Source organism: Sparus aurata, chromosome 21 (assembly GCF_900880675.1).
Source record: "Sparus aurata chromosome 21, fSpaAur1.1, whole genome shotgun sequence".
Taxonomy (NCBI): Eukaryota; Metazoa; Chordata; class Actinopteri; order Spariformes; family Sparidae; genus Sparus; species Sparus aurata.
Window position 1 is genome coordinate 33726082 of NC_044207.1, and position 18954 is coordinate 33745035.

The window sequence follows — 18954 nt, forward strand, 5'->3', positions numbered from 1 at the left end:
GCAACAACACGACTATCGCCTCCTTCTACTTCCGGCGCACGGCCCGTGAAAAAAATGGCGAGCCTGCGCTGAACACAAAATCCGAATCCAATCTGATGGAACGTATACAAGCAGGAGTAATGTGACTATCAAGCAAATTATCTAGGTGTTTTAATTCGACTATAGAAAGTCGGGGTCCTGGCCCCTTTCCTGTTCACCCTGTACACCGCAGACTTCTACCACCAATCCCCTCACTGCCATCTACAAAAGTTCTCTGATGACTCTGCTGTTGTCGGCCTCATCAGGGACGGGGACTACAGAGCCTACAGAGAACTTATTCAGGACTTTGTGGACTGGTGCCAGTGGAACTACTTCCAGCTCAACGCCGGGAAGACCAAAGAGCTGGTGGTGGATTTCTGCAGGCACAAACATCCCTGCACACAGGTGAACATCCTGGGAACGGACACTGAGATGATGACATCTTACATGTACCTGTGAGTTCACCAGAACAATAAACTGGACTGGACTGATCACACTGCAGCAACTCACAAGAAAGGTCCATTCCGGACAATGTAAACTTCCTTGTTGGTATCCTATTCATTAGGGGCTTTAGAACTGTTCTTAGTCTGAATGCCCCGACGACCCAATCCCCGGACGATGACTCTAGCCATGGGGACACGGAATGTCACCTCACTGGCGGGGAAAGAGACTGAGCTAGTGCGGGAGGTTGAGAGGTACCAGCTAGAGATAGTTGGGCTCACCTCCATGCACAGTCTGGGCTCTAGAACCCAACTCCTTGAGAGAGGCTGGACTCTCTTCCACTCTGGAGTTGCCCGCGGTAAAAGGCGGCGAGCCGGTGTGGGCTTGCTTATAGCTCCAAAGCTCAGCCGCCATGAGTTTATCCCGGTGAATTAGAGGGTCGTCACCCTGGGCTTTCGGGTCGGGGATAGGTCTCTCACTGCTGTCTCGGCTTATGGGCCGAACAGCAGTGCAGTATAACTGGCCTTCTTGGAGTCCGTGGGAGGGGTGCTGGAGAGTGCTCCAACCAGGGACTCCGTCGTTTTACTGGGGGACTTCAATGCTCATGTGGGCAGCAACAGTGTTACCTGGAGGGGTATGACCGGGAGGAACAGCCTCTCCGATCTGAACCCAAGTAGTGTTTTGTTACTGGACTTCCGTGCTAGTGACAGTTTGTCCATAACAAACACGATGTTCAAGCATAAGGGTCCATATGTTTCACGTGGCTGGGGACATTGTGTCCGAATGGACCATGTTCTCTACTTCCATTGTTGATGCGGCTGTGGGGAGCTGTGGCCGTAAGGTCTACGGCGCCTTTCGTGGCAGCAATCCCCGAACCCGGTGATGGACTTCGGAAGTAAGGGTTGCTGTCAAGCTGAAGTAGCTGAAGAAGTAGAAGCTGCCGTCAGCTGCTTCAGGAGTCCCCCAAGCCTGGTCCCGAGGCAGTTGACGGGCAGGCCAAGCGTGCGGCAGCACGGGCAGTGGCGGAAGCAAAAACTTGCGTCTGGGAAAAGTTCAGGGAGGCCATGGAGGAGGACTATTGGTCGGCCTCAAAGAAATTCTGGCAAACCATCCGGCGCCTCAGGAGGGGTAAGCAGACCTCCGCCAACACTGTTTATAGTGGAGGTGGGGAGCTGTTGACCTCGATATTGGGACATTGTGGAAGGAATACTTTGAGGATCTCCTCAATCCCACTGACATGCCTTCAATAGAGGAAGCAGAGGGTGGGGACTCAGAGGTTGACTCATTCATCACCCAAGCTGGAGTCACTGAGGTGGTCCAGAAGCTACTCAGTGACAAGGCACCAGGGGTGGAAGAGATCCGCCCTGAGTGCCTCAAGTCTCTGGATGTTGTGGGGCTGCCTTGGCTCACATGTCGGGGACAGTGCCTCTGGACTGGCAGACCGGGGTGGTGGTCCCCCTATTCAAAAAGGGGGACCAGAGGATGTGTTCCAACTATTGGGGGATCACACTCCTCAGCCTCCCTGGGAAAGTCTATTCCAGGGCACTGGAGAGGAGAATTCAGTTGATAGAACCTCGGATTCAGGAGGAACAATGCGGTTTTTGTCCAGGCCGCGGAACACTGGACCAGCTCTATACCCTCTGCAGGGTGCTAGAGGGTTCATGGGAGGTTGCCCAACCAGTCCACATGTCTTTTGTGGACTTGGAGAAAGCATTCGACCGTGTCCCTTGTGGCATTCTCTGGGAGTACGGGGTCGGAGGCCCTCTGCTAAGGGCTGTACGGTCCCTGAACGACCGGAGCAGGAGCTTGGTTCGCATTGCTGGCAGTAAGTCAGACCTGTTCCCAGTGCATGTTGGACTCAAGCAGGGCTGGCCTCTGCCACCGGTTCTGTTCATTATCTTTATGGACAGAATTGCTAGGCGCAGCCAGGGGCCGGAGTGGGTCTGGTTCGGGAGCCACTTGATTTCATCTCTGCTTTTTGCAAATTATGTTCTCTTGTTGGCTCCTTCCAGCCATGACCTCCAGCATGTCCTGGGGCAGTTTGCAGTGTGAAGTGTGAGTGTGAAGCGGCCAGACTGAGAATCAGAACCTCCAAGCCTGAAGCTATGGTTCTCACCCGGAAAGAAGCGGCCTGCTCCCTCCAGGTTGGGGGAGAGTTTCTGCCTCAACTGGAGGAGTTTAAGTATCTTGCTCATGAGTGAGGGAAGGATAGAGCGTGAGTTTGACAGGCGGATCAGTGCAGCGGCTGCAGTAATGCAGTCGTTGTATCGGTCTGTCGTGGTGAAGAGACAGCTGAGCTTTGCGTTCCTACCCTCACCTATGGTCATTAACTTTGGGTCATGACTGAAAGAATAAGATCCCTGGATGCTTTTGTTGGTGCTCAACTCGCAGACATTTCATTAGTCCCTTAGTAGCAGTTTGTTTATCATGATCATCTGTATTGTCAGTTGTTTTCTGATATATATCTTTTTCTCATTGGGCAATCTGTCGATTCTGTCGACAAAATTAATAATTTGACCCATAATATATACTATGATTGCTTCCCATCTTATAGATGCTGAGGTTTTACATGTATGAGTTTAAAAGTGTAGCTCTATTTGTTTACCTAGGAATTCTTTGAATAATGGGTCCTGAAACCATCCTGTTTGAAGACACCATTAATGGGGGTCGCATATGGAGCCAGAACGGTGACTTTAAAATTTGGCATCCCAAAAAAAAATTGGCATTGAAAACAAAACCAGTACTAAAAAAAGAAACATTGTCATTGAAACATTTGTATTGAAAACAGTTGTATTGGCATTGAAACAAGTATTGGCACTGAAAAAAGAAAGTAATTCAAATAATTCAAATCAGAAAATCTTATCATTTTATTTCATTGGGACTTTTTTTGTATTTTTCAATGACAATCTTCAGATTTTTTCTTCATGTCACTTTTTTTTCAACTGTCACTGTTTTGGCATCGGGAGGGAGGGGCCTGAGGGAAGGGGCAAGTAGAGCGTGGTTTGCACATCATTTGAGAAGGTAATGGCAGCAGCCTGCGGGAAGGCGGGGCTGGACGGGCCAGCCATAATACACCATTTTATGGCCCATATGCCGGCCGTTGATGGGCAAGACAGAGTCCAACAACCTCGCGGACTTTTCTTAAAGCTCTCTCCTGATGTGTCCAAGTCTCTGTGTATCTGGTTCTGTCCCTGAGCTCCAGAGCTCCGGTCTCTATATGCATATGGAGTGTGGTAGTAGTACCGGAGCGCCGAGCACGGAGAAGTAGCCACAGTTAGCACAACAGTAGAACAGCCTGTCGCTCCGAGCCGGGGCTGCAGGGGCGACAGCAGTGCTCTGGTCTGCCCCCGAGCTCTGTACCACCGCACCGCTGTGCACGCATACAGAGACCGGACAATAAAGGAGAGAGCTTGGAGAAAAGTCAGTAAGTTATGAAAATATGTGTCTGTTACTTGATTACAGCCATCTGTTGTACTTTACTATGAACCACAGTAGCACAATCAAAGCTGACTTTCCCCGCATACTGACTTGTTGAGTTTATTCGCTTCGACTCAAAGGAGTCATTGTAAGAATAGTGATATTATTCACATGAACTGAGTTTTTTCAGTGCCAATACTTGTTTCAATGCCAATACAACTGTTTTCAATACAAATGTTTCAATGACAATGTTTCTTTTTTCAGTACTGGTTTTGTTTTCAATGCCAATTTTTTTTTGGGATGCCAGATTTTAAAGTCACCGTTCTGGCTCCATGGTCGCACACCATTTTATTATTGATATATGTTAATGAAACTGTTGCACGACCAGAGATAACTACACTATGGTACTGACAATCTTTAATCCTGCAAAGTAATCGTGCAGATATAAAAAATTAATCGATTTACTAGAGTAGCATAAGTAAGATATTGTGCTAGGATCAAGATGTCTCCAAATATCCAACAGATTCAAATCTTTCATGAACTGTTGGATCAGTTTTCTTGATTTGGCCTTTGTATTGTCGATGCCTGTTGAACAATCTTTCACTGGGTCCAAAGTGCAATTCATATTACCTGCTATAAAGTACTGCTCTGACAGGTTAGAGATTAAGAGAGATAAATCATTGTAAAAATAGGACTATCATCGTCAGGACCCCATACATCAATAACATTTTTTAAAAAGAATAATACACCTATGATAAATGATATACCCATTCCCCTACAATTCCAATAAAATGTTGTCTTCTTTTAATTTCAGAGACACCTGAAATAAAGATATGAGCTTGAAAATGAGCACAATAAGTCTCCTTTAACTAAAAGCTGCAGACAAAGTGAGCGGAGCTGCTTTAACCTCCACTACATCTCTGGTCAGCAGGATGACGGCGCCCTCTTGTGTCCTGCATCAGTTTTCACAGTTCACTTGTTAACCTGCTGTGATGTTCACTGCAGGAAGACATGTGGACACTTCACTGAGCCTTTGGCAGCTTCAAACAACATCAGTAAAGACACATTTAAATATATGTAACATCACACTGTGTCACTTTGTTCACAGGAGTCACAGCCTGGAACACTGATGCTGCATTCAGGTCACACGGGAAAGATGGGAGAGAAGAGTTTCACCTTTACAGATATTATTCACTCTCAGCTTGTAAATAGTATTTAGGAATGTGACATTTGAGGGTTTTTAAGTTCTCTGACTTCTAGAATTATGATTCAACAACGTGGAAATACTTGTAACCAAATGTGAAGAATAATTTATTCACTTGATGATTTTCTGACGGCTTCAGCTCTGAACATGAACTGTGAACTTTGTGGTGTTTCAGGAGGAAAACTGCCTCAGTTATACTCTCATATTAGTGTCACATGTTCTCCATCAGCTCTGTGTGAGACCCTGGAATGAAGACGACAAGAAAAGACTTTGTTCATGTTGGTTTATTCATGATGTAAAGCTTGTTCACACGTCCCATCAGTAAAGTCTGTTCAATGACTCTTGTTCAATGATTTCACTTCATCCACACAATCAGTTTGTTTGAATCTCAGCTACGTACAAGAACATAATAAATGATCTTCCTCACATATTACTGTATTTGTATGACGATCGGAACAATGACAGCTTTTGTTCTGCCAAACAAATAAATGCAAATGTGATTCTAGATGAATTTAAAACTGTACAGAGTGATGAGAACTAAATCTGTAGGACAAATGAAGCTCTGCTGCTTTCTCTCTTTAGACTCATGCAATGGAAGAGAAACAACAACATGCAAACACATCAGTACAAATATTCAACACACATTTAGAGCACAGAGAAGTTTCTATCTTCATGCAGACAAATGTCAGTTCAGCTGAACAAAAGTCATCATGAGCAGTGAGAGCCTCCATGGTTAAACAGACACAGGAAGGAGCGCCACCTAAAGACACTCAGACATTTACACAACAACAGATGACAAGATGTCAAAGTACCGCCCACAATGTTTGATTGACAGGTGAAGACACGACACAACAATCAGCCACAAACATGAAGACAGAATAAGTTTAAGAGTTAAAACTCAGAATTTAACTCACTGACACTTAAATGACTTCTGACTATTTGACTTTACTGAACTCAGCAGTGGAGTCAGAATAACAAACATAAACTCCAGCATAGAGAGGCTGAGTGAATGTGGTCTGGACTCTGTGGAGGAGAGTCATGGTTTCAGAGACGCTGTAGAAGGACAAAATACCTGCACTGTGATCCAGGTACACTCCAACTCTGGAGGACCGAGGACCTGAGACAGGAGTGAATACGTTGTTGTGATAGAAGTCACAACTGTCATTGAAAAACTTTAATGACCAAGATTTTTCATTTTGTCCAAACAAGGATTCATTATCTGCTCTGCTGATATTCTTGTATGCGACTGCTACATCAACTTCTTTACCTCTCCACTCCACCTCCCAGTAACAACGTCCAGTCAGACTCTCTCTACTCAGGACCTGAGAATACCAAGTGAATCTGTCTGGGTGATCATTATAAGACTGCTGTTGACTCATGTATGTTACTTTTCTGTTCCCCTCAGATAATAACAGATGTGTGTATGCTGTGTTTGGATCCAGTGTGAGTTCACGTGAATATCTTAAGAATCCAGCTCTGGTCTCGGGCTCTGGTTGTGGGTTTGACAGTAAACTCCTGAGTCACTGTCAGTGAGATGTTGGTCCATGTCTCTCTCAGGACGTCCTGTAGTTTGTCTCTGAGCTCTGACACAGCTGCTGTCACATCCTCAAAGAACTTGAGAGGACGGATCTTGATGCTGGATGAGTGTGTAGACTCACTGAGTGCTGACAGTGAGGGGTAGTTGTGTAGAAACTGGTTGTGATCCTCTGTGTGTGAGAGCTTCTTCAGCTCAGCGTCTTTCCTCTTCAGCTCAGTGATCTCCTGCTCCAGCTTCTCCTGAAGCTCTTTGACTCGACTCACTTCAGTTTCCTGCTGGGATCTGACCTGCTGCTTCACATCAGAGCGTCTTTCCTCCATGAGACGGATCAGCTGGGTGAAGATCTTCTCACTGTGCTCCACTGCTTTATCAGCAGAGCCATTGATGGCCTCCACCTCCTGTTGAAGCAGCTTCACATCTTCCTCTCTGTCCTGGATTCTCTGCTGGATGTTGTGTCGACTCCCCTCCAGCTCTCTCTGCCTCTCAGTCCTCTCTGCTGCAGCTGACACTGTGTCGTGGCCTTCATGTTCGTCCACAGAGCAGAGATAACAGATACACTGCTGATCAGTACGGCAGAACATCTTCATCACCTCATCGTGACGTGAGCAGAACTTTGCTTGGTCCAGCTGATTGTTTTGCTGAGCCATCTCACCTCTGAGTCGCAATAACTTTATGTTTCTGCAGTGAACGGGGCTCGCCAGCTCTCTCACTTCCTGGTTACGCCCATTTTCAAAGTGCAGATCTGAAGGGGAGGGAACAAGGAAATATAGTGACAGAGTGGAGCTGCTGTGTTTGAGAGCAGGAAGAAGAGGGAGGGCTGATCCAGCTGTGCTTCATTCCAGGAAGAGGAGGTTTGAGAGAGACGCTGTGTGTTTAACACTCGTTCACAACAGAGGTCATTTCTCTTTTAAAAACACTGATCACTTCAGTTTTTAAGAGGTGAACTCTACTCTAGAATCAGAGGGTTTGATGACGACTCTCCAGTTTTCACAATCAGCTCATTTTTTCTTCTAAAATACAGTTTTATTAAAGTTTTTCAAGATTTTACTGGATTAAAAGGTGTATTTAAATGTGAGATGCATTCAAACAATGAAATCAAATAAGCTTCCTGTTCCTTCTCTGAATCCCACAACATGAATGCATCAACTCATTTGACTGCAGTTCAGATGGAGACTGTCATGATGGCCAGATGAATCTGGGAAATCCACATTTTTATACATATATGCTGAGTTTTGTCACAACGAGCCAACATTAGCTGTTGGGTTCTGATCACACTGTGATTTTAAGTTCATCAGTACAGTTGTTCACACAGAAACACACTGTAGTGCACCTGAACTGTACAACTGGCAGCAGAAACTGAAAATGGAGAAGAATCGCTCTTAAAAAGGGTCAAACACTGAAGATTTCTGACCGTAAAATAAGAGCAGAGTCCAGCTAAACCAAGCAAACACATCAATTCATCTTTTTGTGGCAAAAACTAAAGAAATGTTGGTTTGATACATTTCAATGCAGAAATATTCCACTTTGTATTTTTAGATTTACAAAGAAAGAATGAACAAAAGAAAGACATAAAGGAGTAATGCTATGCGGTTCGAGGTGAAGTCTGAACTAATGAGTTTTGAGTCTTCTGCAGAAGAGCAGAAGATGGAGAGAAGGATTTGGTAGTTGACCGTGTCAATCGCAGAAGATAAGTCGAGCGACTCAGTCACTGTGAGGAAGCCCGTCTCAGTGGAGTGAGCGGTCCTGAAGCCTGACTGATTAGAGTCTAGGAGGTAGTTTTGTGAAAGACAGGAGGACAGTTGGTTTTAGACTCTGTGTTCCAGTGTTTTAGAGAGGAATGGAAGAGAAGAGATACAGGTCTGTAGTTTCAGATGTCAGCTGAGTCTAAGGTGGGTTTCTTTAGGAGTGGCTTTACTGTGGCTGTGTTGAAAGGAGCTGGAATAAGACCTGAAGTGAAGAAGAAGTTGATCAGAGAGGCGAGGAATGGCAGGATGTCGTGAGCAATGTTTTGGAGAAAGGTGAGGGTTGGGGAGGTGTTTTCAGGGTGGGCATAGGAGCAAATGAGGAGCTGATGCCTTTTACTTTCTTGGTAAAGTAAGTTGCAAAGTCATCAGCAGTGAGGGAGCAAGGGGGCGGGGGTTTCTAATAAAGCTCAACTCAAAATGAGATTACTGACATGGATGACGTTCTGCAACAAAGTAAGTTCAATGAAAAAGACCCCACAACCCTCAACCAGCTTCAACAACCATCACAACTAAAAGCAAATGTTCGTGTGAGCAGAAAGAAAGATGCTGACACAGATATTACTGATGAATGTTGGGAAACCATTTTGTTTTCTCTTAGTAAAGATTATTTGGTTTTTCAATTAATGAAAAAGTTAAATTTGCAGATTTCTTCTTTTGTCTTAAAACCAACATGTGAATGTAAAGAAACGGTGAAACACAGCGTCTTATTAAATCTGTATTTCTGTCTGATTAAGGAAGAGGGACAAAAATCAGATGTTACTGGCATAAATCAGAGTGATATATAGGGGCCTAAAAAAAAATCCTATACAATAAAACATAAGTGTCACCAACTGAGCCGCAGAATGAAAAGCTATGATGCAGTCACGTCCTTTTGGGTTCAGAGCCGAAGAAGTCACTCATTTGTTTAAATGCATCTCACATTAAATAAAACACAAACTTGGGGAATCCAAATACTGTAAACATATAAAAATGCATCAGAGTATAAAAGTCAGCAGGATCATATGTACCTGACCTTGACTGAGGTTAACATTAATTCGGCGAGGACAACAACATGGCGCTTTAGATGCTAATGTATTCAAACGTCCGCTCTTCCTGGTGTCCACTGGTTCAATACAGGCCTTCATCTCTTAGACAAACGTGGATGGAGCCATCATTCCTATTTTCATAAATTCAAAGACAACAGAGTTATATTTCCCTGAAGGCAATATATTCATGTCCAGCATGAAGTCCAACCAACAGGCTGGAACCCACTGGAGGCCGGGCCGCTGGCTGGGAAACCCTCCTGGGCCTTAGCAGGACCACCGACGGTGGTTCGCCGGGAGGTGTTGACCTGGGAGCCCACGGAGTCGACGGGTCGCTGGCAGCTCTCGGCCTGGGAGCCAACGGAGAGGCGCTGGCAGCAAACGACCTTGGCCAGGCCTCTGACCAAGGAGCAGGGACAGGACTCGGCCAGGCCTCCGACCGAGAAGCTGGGACAGGGACACGACCGTGGTGCAGAGACAGGACTCGGCCGGGCCGCCGACCGAGGTGCAGGGACTGGACAAGGCCGGGCCGCCGACCAAGGGGCAGGCACAGGACACGGCTGTCCCGCCGAACTTGGGCCAGGCACAGGACTTGGAGAAAATGTCAACCAGTCCACCAACTGGAACCGCTGGCAGGTGTTGACTGGGAGTCACTGGCAGGTGCGAACTGGGCCACCGACAGTACAGCTGGATCTCCAGGCAGGAATGGTTCAGAGGCGTTGACTAGGCATGGCTCCAGGGTGCAGAACAGCAAAGGGGGCAAAGCCCTGGGTGGCGGTGAGGAACAGCAAAAAAGGGCGCCAGACCTTAGGGAGCCTGGACGCTGCTAAGAACGTCGCTTTCTTGGTGGGGGAACTTTGTAGGCCAGGCGGGTTCCCCAGAAAGGAAACATTTCAGGATTGGCAGGCACTGGGGTTGAGACTGAGGCCTGGGCTGGTAGCCGGGCTGTGGCTGAGGCCAAGGCATGGGCTGGGGCTGGAGCTGAGGTGTGGGTTTGGGCTGTGGCCCGGAAGAAACGGTTGCTAACAGCAATTTGACGAGCCCTCCTAGCAGGATTTGTCATAAAGTCCTGATACCATCGGATAATCTCCAGGCCATTAATGCTGGGTCTATTTTACTTGGTCCCGTCATTCTGTAACGCTTGGGGTTAAAGGGAAAACAGAGGAAATAGGAGGTGGACCCAAACGCAGTTACTCACAGGAGGCAAGGATATGGGGAAACACAAAGGGAGCTCAGGGGCACCGCCAGGGATTTTGGTCCCCATGAAAAGAAATCTAATTGGGCCCTTGTATAGGCTGGCAAAAACATCTGATGCCGTTTTATATAAAACTATGCATTTTAATGATATTTTTTACTATTATTCCCATATTTGTGAAAAGAATGTAGTCCCGCATGCAGGTCTAATTTATCTCCACAGCTGTAGACTCACAGGTGGTGGCTTTGGATCTGGGGTGTAACAATACATATATGAGGCTATATGGTCACTGCGATTTAATCTTCTGATTTCCAGAAAATATAAACATTTCTCTGATTGTACTGAGAGTTGTACTGAGTCACACTGTCTGCATGCAGCAGAAATGTTCTCCTCTGTTCCTACTGCAAAGGAAGGTGAGAGTCCCAAACTACTGACCAAACATTCTACTTTAGTGATAGCTGAGTTTTAACTATATCATATATAAACCTGCATATGCTCTTTTTATTTCAGAACTCTTTTAATACATGAAAATCATTCTGTAATAAATATGGATTATAGGCTATTTTTATTTTATAGGGGGCCGACTGACAGCTGCTGCTGCTACTGCTGATGATGATGCACTTGATGTATCTGTTCGACCAACATGTTTATTTTAATTATACACTGCCTTTGTGTGCCATTATGTGAGAAAATAATTTGTGTTTGAATTTCTGTCATTAATAAACATTTCCTTTTCTTTTTTGCAATGGTAAAAACAGCAAGAAAGAGACAGAGAACTCTCCACAGACTCCCTGCAGTGATGCTAACTGGCATGAGCACAGTGTTGCTCACCTTCTTCACTGGGACAGTTACAGGGAGACTGGGCTGCTGCTGACTCATCTGTTGTTAAGTCTGCTAAAAGGAGCAGGGACAATGATTTAACATGAATATCTTGCTAAACGTTTTCCAGCACTGATTAAATGTTGATGAAATGTAGGCTAACACTAGTCTGTAGCTAGCTAGCTTATTTCACTATGGACATTAAGCCAGCAGGTTAATACACTCACAGACTGAAGGCTACACACCTGTCTTGGTGAAAACTGGGTTACAGATTGACACGCTGTCCTTCGTCTTTCCTTTCTCTCGTTCCTCTCTTTCCTTTTTCGAAAACCAGATTTTGATTTAGGCAACATTGCGATCACTGTAGTTTTGGCGCATCTACTGACTGCAACTAAACACAGTACTGATAAGTGCGTTAAGGCAGGACCAAACCATTTCATGCAGATACAGGGGGGTGGTCGGTCAATATGGACGTTTACTTTTTGATCATTGGCCTGGGGATATTTAACTTTTACTGCCAAAAGCAAGTAAAAACAAAGTGATCATTAAATGTATTATTATATTCGAAATATATAGACAATGATTATGGTTTAATAATGTTATATTAGTTTTTTATTTTACCTATTTTTATCGGGTCCCTATCAGTCAGGGGCCATTGGAATTGTCCTAACTTCCCCCCCCCCTATGGCCAAGCTTTATTTAAAGCTGAATTCAAAAACCAAGGGAGCCAGATACAAAAATAATCCAGATCCAAAAAGCCAAAGTAGCGAATCAAACAGTAGAAAAAGTGCAAAAAAAAAGTAAAGTTCAAATGAAAAGCTAGGTTCAAATCAAAAGGGCAACAATGACAAAATCAAAGTCCAAAGAGCACATACCACAGGGGAACAGGGAACAGACAGGAAAAGGATCAGGATCAGAGGTAACACAGACCTGAACTGTTTGTGCAAGATTGCAGGTAACGAAGAGCTGAGTACACAACTCTCCAACAGCAGACTGCAATACAGGAACATTTGGACTCTGGACTTACAGAGGTCCAAGATATATGACACATTTAGATAGTTTCTCATCATCTTAATAACCTGCAGACAAAGTGTGTGGAGCTGCTTTAACCTCCACTACATCTCTGGTCAGCAGGATGACGGCGCCCTCTTGTGTCCTGCATCAGTTTTCACAGTTCACTTGTTAACCTGCTGTGATGTTCACTGCAGGAAGACATGTGGAGACTTCACTGAGCCTTTGGCAGCTTCAAACAACATCAGTAAAGACACATTTAAATATATGTAACATCACACTGTGTCACTTTGTTCACAGGAGTCACAGTCTGGAACACTGATGCTGCATTCAGGTCACACGGGAAAGATGGGAGAGAAGAGTTTCACCTTTACAGATATTATTCACATCAGCTCTCAGCTTGTAAATAATATTTAGGAATGTGACATTTGAGGGTTTTTAAGTTCCCTGACTTCTAGAATTATGATCCAACAACGTGGAAATACTTGTAACCAAATGTGGAGAATAATTTATGCACTTGATGATTTTCTGACGGCTTCAGCTCTGAACATGAACTGTGAACTTTGTGGTGTTTCAGGAGGAAAACTGCCTCAGTTATACTCTCATATTAGTGTCACATGTTCTCCATCAGCTCTGTGTGAGACCCTGGAATGAAGACGACAAGAAAAGACTTTGTTCATGTTGGTTTATTCATGATGTAAAGCTTCAGTTTGTTCACACGTCCCATCAGTAAAGTCTGTTCAATGACTCTTGTTCAATGATTTCACTTCATTTATTGTGTTCTTGTACGTAGCTGAGATTCAAACAAACTGATTGTGTGGATGATCTTCCTCACATATTATTGAATTTGTGTGACGATCGGAACAACGACAGCTTTTGTTCTGCCAAACAAAGAAATGTAAATGTGATTCTAGATGAATTTAAAACTGTACAGAGTGATGAGAACAACATGCAAACACATCAGTACAAATATTCAACACACATTTAGAGCACAGAGAAGTTTATATCTTCATGCAGACAAATGTCAGTTCAGCTGAACAAAAGTCATCATGAGCAGTGAGAGCCTCCATGGTTAAACAGACACAGGAAGGAGCGCCACCTAAACACACTCAGACATTTACACAACAACAGATGACAAGATGTCAAAGTACCGCCCACAATGTTTGATTGACAGGTGAAGACACAACACAACAATCAGCCACAAACATGAAGACAGAATAAATTTAAGAGTTAAAACTCAGAATTTAACTCACTGACCCTTAAATGACTTCTGTCTATTTGACTTAACTGAACTCAGCAGAGGAGTCAGGATTAATCCAAACTCCAGCATAGAGAGGCTGAGTGAATGTGGTCTGGACTCTGTGGAGGAGAGTCATGGTTTCAGAGACGCTGTAGAAGGACAGAATACCTGCACTGTGATCCAGGAACACTCCAACTCTGGAGGACCGAGGACCTGAGACGGGAGTTTTGACTTTGTTGTGATAAAACTTATAACTGTCATTGTGACAATCTAATGACCAAGATTTGTCATTTCGTCCAAATCCACTCACTCTGCTGATATTCTTGTATGCGACTGCTACTTCACCTCCTCCTCCTCCTCTCCACTCCACCTCCCAGTAACAACGTCCAGTCAGACTCTCTCTACTCAGGACCTGAGGCCACATAGTGAATCTGTCTGGGTGACTAGAATAAGACTGTTGTCGACTCATGTGTGTTACTTTTCTGTTCCCCTCAGATAATAACAGATGTCTGTTTGCTGTGTTTGGATCCAGCGTGATTTCAGATGAATATCTTAAGAATCCAGCTCTGGTCTCGGGCTCTGGTTGTGGGTTTGGCAGTAAAACATCCACTTCAGTCTCTGTCAGTGAGATGTTGGTCCCCGTCTCTCTCAGGACGTCCTGTAGTTTGTCTCTGACCTCTGACACAGCTGCTGTCACATCCTCAAAGTAGTTGAGAGGACGGATATTGATGCTGGATGAGTGTGTAGACTCACTGAGTGCTGACAGTGAGGGGTAGTTGTGTAGAAACTGGGTGTGATCCTCTGTGTGTGAGAGCTTCTTCAGCTCAGCGTCTTTCCTCTTCAGCTCAGTGATCTCCTGCTCCAGCTTCTCCTGAAGCTCTTTGACTCGACTCACTTCAGTTTCCTGCTGGGATCTGACCTGCTGCTTCACATCAGAGCGTCTTTTCTCCATGAGACGTATCAGCTGGGTGAAGATCTTCTCACTGTCCTCCACTGCTTTATCAGCAGAGCCATTGATGGCCTCCACCTCCTGTTGAAGCAGCTTCACATCTTCCTCTCTGTCCTGGATTCTCTGCTGGATGTTGTGTCGACTCCCCTCCAGCTCTCTCTGCCTCTCAGTCCTCTCTGCTGCAGCTGACACTGTGTCGTGGCCTTTATGTTCGTCCACAGAGCAGAGATAACAGATACACTGCTGATCAGTACGGCAGAACATCTTCATCAGCTCATCGTGACGAGGGCAGATGTTCTCCTGGAGGTTCTTGTCGGGCTCAACCAGCTTGTGTTTCTTTAATGGAGGTACATCATGATGTGGTTGGAGGTGTTTCTTACAGTAAGAGACCACACAGACCAGACAGGAGTTGTGGGCTTTCAGTTTTCCTCCCAGTGCAGATATCACAGGCCACATCTTCAGGTCCAGCATAGCAGTGATCAGCAGGAGCATCTTGGAGTTCAGTCTTCTTCAGCTCCTCCACTAAATCTGCTAACATGGTGTTTTTTACCAGGACAGGCCTCGGTATGAAGCTCTTCCTGCACTGAGGGCAGCTGTAGGTTTTCTTCTCATCCTCTGTGTCCCAGTGGGATTTAATACAGTTCATGCAGTAGCTGTGTCCACAGGGAATAGTCACCGGATCCTTCAGTAGATCCAAACAGACGGAACAGCAGATTTTTTCTCGGTCCAGCTGATTGTTTTGCTGCGCCATTTCACCTCCGAGTGTCAACGACTGTCTGAGATTCACTTCCTGATAACTGAAACTGGTCTGAGCTCTGATCTGAACAACATGTGATTCTGCAGTGAACGGGGCTCGTCAGCTCTCTCACTTCCTGGTTACACCCATTTTCAAAGTGCTGATCTGAAGGGGAGGGAACAAGGAAATGTAGTGACAGAGTGGAGCTGCTGTGTTTGAGAGCAGGAAGAAGAGGGAGGGCTGATCCAGCTGTGCTTCATTCCAGGAAGAGGAGGTTTGAGAGAAACGCTGTGTGTTTAACACTCGTTCACAACAGAGATCATTTCTCTTTTAAAAACACTGATCACTTCAGTTTTAAGGAGGTGAACTCTTCTTAGAATCAGAGGGTTTGATGACAACTCAACAGTTTCTATAATCAGCTCGTTTGTTCTCCTAAAATAAAGTTTTATTAAAGTTTTTCATGGTGATTTTAAAACAGCAGATGAACACGTTAAACTCAGAATATAATCTGGATTAAAAGGTGTGTTTTAATGTGAGATGCTTTCAAACAATGAAATCAAATAAGCTTCTTGTTCCTTCTCTGAATCCCACAACATGAATGCATCAGATCATTTGACTCTGCAGTTCAGGTGCAGACTGACATGATGACTTTATGACCCAGGATCGTCCGACTGAGGACAAACACTGAGGATCCAAACGTTAAGAACCGAGGCCAAAGGTTGAAAAAATAAAACTGAGCTTCATAGAACTAGCTGAATCCATAAAGGCAACTAAAGCAGACTGATAAGAATCCAAGAAAAAACTAAAGGCAAACACAAAAACTTGAGACAAACTGTAAAGTCACTGGGACAAAAGTAGGAACTGTGAAGAGACACTGGGACCAAACGCAGGAATGAGATGCTGACATGACTGACTGACAACTGAGAGAAAACACTGACTTACATACACAAGGACTAATTAACTAATGAAACACAGGTGAAGAGGAAAAAGGACACACACAACGACAGGAAGTGATCAGACCCTAAAAAATAATACAGGAAATAAATCAACTAAAAACCCAAACATGAACGCATCATTCTGAAGTTTCATCTTCAGGAAAATCAACGGAACAATAAAAAACAAAATGACCAATTTTAATGTAAATATATTTTTTTAAATTATTTATTTTTTCTAAATTATTTTGAATTAAAGGAACAGCGAAGGAAATTAATCTGAGCACTGACAAAACCAGCAGTTACCACAAAACATATTCACAAAATAATCACAGAAAACTGTTCAGTATGTAACAGAATTTATCAATGTTAACAAATATCAAATCAATAAAACTTCAATCAACAAAAATCCATCATTCAACTACAGCAGCTAAACTATGAAACTAAAGCACTAAGACAAACTCAAGCAATGAATAAGCATGTGGTGATGCTGGGGGTGATACCACGAGACACAAGTATCTAATGTCATAGCGAGGTCATTAACCACGAGTCTCCAACAAGTCGTTAATAAGATCACATGTCACTCTGAACATATGTGTGTACTTGTACATGTGGGTAAGTGGAGGAATAGAGATAAACACGGCTGCACGCCCGTTTCATAGCAGTCCTATCGGAATACGTTGCTTGTCTTGATTCAGTTTTTTGTTGTTCTGTGCGTGTTGTCCTATTTTGTAATTGTGCCTTCTCATATCGTGTGTTGCTTTTCAGCTCCTCCCTTTGTGTGATTTCCCTCCTTCCGGTGTTTTACCGTTCCTTTCCCTCACCTGTCCTTTCCACGCCACGTCCCACCTGCACCTCATCCCCTTGTTAGTGTTTGTGTATAGTCTTTGTTCTCCGTCTTGTCTTTGTCAGTTCATTACGTTTTCTCCTGTGTCTCCCTCGTGTGTTCCCCCGTGTGTCAGTCCAACGTCCACCAGTGATTCAAGTGTTTCTCCATCTCCCCTTACGGTGTGTTCTCGTCTTTGTTCCTTGTGTTTTCATTAATTTGTACTTTGCTTTTGTTTGCACTTTGGTTAAGCTCTTTTGTTGATACTTTTGGCCTTCTGACTTCTTTCTGGTTTTCTTGGATCATTCAGCTTTTGTTTAATAAAACTGGCCTTTACTTCCTGAACCGTGTCTGCCTCCTGAATCTTTCCTGTATTTGGGTCCTCTTCTTACCACACAGTAACAGAACGATCCGACCATATGGACCCAGCAGTCAACGGCACACAATTCATGTACATATGAGACAATTTGTGTCTTATTTTGAATAACAACATGGATATCATGGAGAAGCTTAAGGCCATAACCAGAATAGAAATGAAGCTGTTCTATAAGCCCTGGTTTGGGGAAGCTTCGGGCACCGCAGAACTCATACCTGGAGTGGCTATGCTTGGAAAGATTTAATTTGACCAATTACATTGCAATGATTCCCATATATCTGTGAGCCACCAGCCTGTTGGCCTCCTGTTAGCTCAGGTGTTTCCCAGCCTCCCATCAGCTCCAGGGCCTGCTAGTCCTCAGCAAAGGACTATTGACAGCTAAGACTGGCCCCAAGTGTCCCCTCTCTGGGGAGCCCGCTCAGCCAATCAAGTGCCTCCCTCAAGTCGTGCCCAGCCAGGTCCTGACTCCCTGACATCCGGACACCTGTTCTGCTGTTCTTCGCCGCTGCCCAGTGCCCCAGCTCTAGTGTCAGCAGTCTGGCTGCCCAACCCAAGTTTTTCTCCTTTGGCTCCCCTGCTGACCAACCCCAGTTTTTCTTCTTTAGCTCCCCTTTTCCTAACCCCAATTTTTCCCCTTTGGCTCCCGGCTGCCCAACCCCAGTTTTTCTCTTTTGGCTTCCTGGCTGCCCAACCCCAGTTTTTCTCCTTCGGCTCCCCTTTTCCCAACCCCAGTTTTTCCCCTTCGGCTCCCGGCTGCCCAACCCCAGTTTTTCCCCTTCGGCTCCCGGCTGCCCAACCCCAGTTTTTACCCTTTGGCTCCCGGCTGCCCAACCCCAGTTTAACCCCTTTGGCTCCCGGCTGCCCAACCCCAGTTTAACCCCTTTGGCTCCCGGCTGCCCAACCCCAGTTTAACCCCTTTGGCTCCCGGCTGCCCAACCCCAGTTTATCCCCTTTGGTTCACCTTTTCGTAACACCCCCAAAAAGTGTCAAACACTGAAGATTACGTAGCTTAAAATGTGAGCAGAGTCCAGCTGAAACAAACTTAAACTACACAAAATCAATAAGCCTCTTAGAACCTGAAAGAAAATAGAAATCAAATAAGTTTCTTGACTTAATTTCTCTTTAAAATCGAAAGTCCAACATTCTCTCAGAATATGGGCCCGATTTAGAAGATATTCTGGATGCCACAGTTTCTTTCTCCTGAGTCCAAATGCATCAAAGCACCTTTTCAAACCGTCCACTCAGGACTTGGTCTTTCCAGAATTGCACAGGAAGGGAATTGGGAAGGCTTTAAAGATGTGTTCATAGACAACAGCTTGGCATCTTTTGAGCAATTGGGTGAAACATTCAGTCTTCTGTAATAAAACAGGTATCTAAAAGCAAGGAACTCTGTTCTCTCACAGCTGTCTGGCCCTTCAGTAACATCAGACCTGAGAACAGTCGATACAGTCCTTTCCTTAAGTCCACTTAAATAAAAGCTGATCGC

General features: G+C 44.8%; 1 pseudogene; it reads right to left on the reverse strand.

The window, feature by feature from the left end:
• Positions 1 to 5346: 5346 nt before the first annotated feature.
• LOC115572846 (uncharacterized) lies at positions 5347 to 15579 on the reverse strand (annotated as a pseudogene).
• Positions 15580 to 18954: the final 3375 nt, after the last annotated feature.